Consider the following 1,292-nt stretch of genomic DNA (forward strand, 5'->3'; position numbering starts at 1 on the left):
ATTCAGTAGCAATTGCTGAGATTAGATTCATATATGAAATATTTTCCCCAACCACTATCCCATCACTTTTGTATTGATTGTATTTAACCTCACTCTCCCATATTCCTGAATGCCTTAGCAATATCGTAATATTCATTACGAAACCGGATACAAAATTACCTTCAAGGAAATTTTGAATATCGTTTCTGCCAAAAAAAATGGAAGATCACTAATCAAAATATCTTTTCTGCCAAAAATAAGGGAAGATCACTAATGACAAAATATAATTTAATTTAGAGTATTATATTGTATAAAACTTGTTTTGAAACACACAAGGTAATGCCTTTATTTAAGGGAATAATAACTGTGGCATATTAAAAGTAGGAATTAATTCAAATTTCAGTTTTTAATCCCCCAAATTACTCAACAAACGGATAAAAATCGCCCAAATTACTCAACAAACAGATAAAATGGAATACTATATAATGTATCCAACTGTTTTATTATGTATCAGAAACTTATTAAAAATAAGGGATTTTTTGTAAATTGAAAAAGAGTAGGGATAGGAGGTAATTTATGTTTTACACTATGTGATTTACATAATTTTTACAAATTAGAATGGAAGCCCATATTCATCAAAATGCAAAGTTTCAAGAGAAACTAGCTCTTTACAAATTAGAATGGAAGCCCATATTCATCAAAATGCAAAGTTTCAAGAGAAACTAGCTCTTTAGTAATTTTACATTTCTTCCAAGATTTTCTCTGGTGAAAACGAGTTACCCTTAGTTTTAATTTATTTGTCCTACTTTTGTTTTTAAATTGTGCCAGGAGGAATGTTTTTCCCCCTGTTTTTACAATTCTTTAATTTTGACTTCCCACATAACATGTTAAGACCACAAGGACATTTTGATATATATTATATATCATTAATAAGATCACAAGATTCAAAAGGTTTTCTTACTTTCTTAAACTTCGAATTAAATCAAATGGACCAAACAGTTTGAAACAAAAGGAGTACTATTAGGTTGGTGGCTGTTCTCAAGCCCTATGGGCTATGTGTGTGAAATGGTTACTTTTTGAATGGCCCAAAATATATTTGGGGGTTAACATGGGTATAACATCTGCAGAATTTTTCCATAAAAGCAAAATTTAACCGATCTTTTGATAATTATCCGGTTATTAATATTTACTTAAAAAGAAAAAAAAGGGATTTTTTTTGTTCTTATTGAGAGTGAGTTGAGGTTTTAATGGTGGCTGAACGGTTTAAGTGTAATTTGACATAAAAACTGTATAAAGGTTATATATGAGTGTAT

This window comes from Solanum pennellii, chromosome 3, assembly GCF_001406875.1.
Source record: "Solanum pennellii chromosome 3, SPENNV200".
NCBI lineage: Eukaryota > Viridiplantae > Streptophyta > Magnoliopsida > Solanales > Solanaceae > Solanum > Solanum pennellii.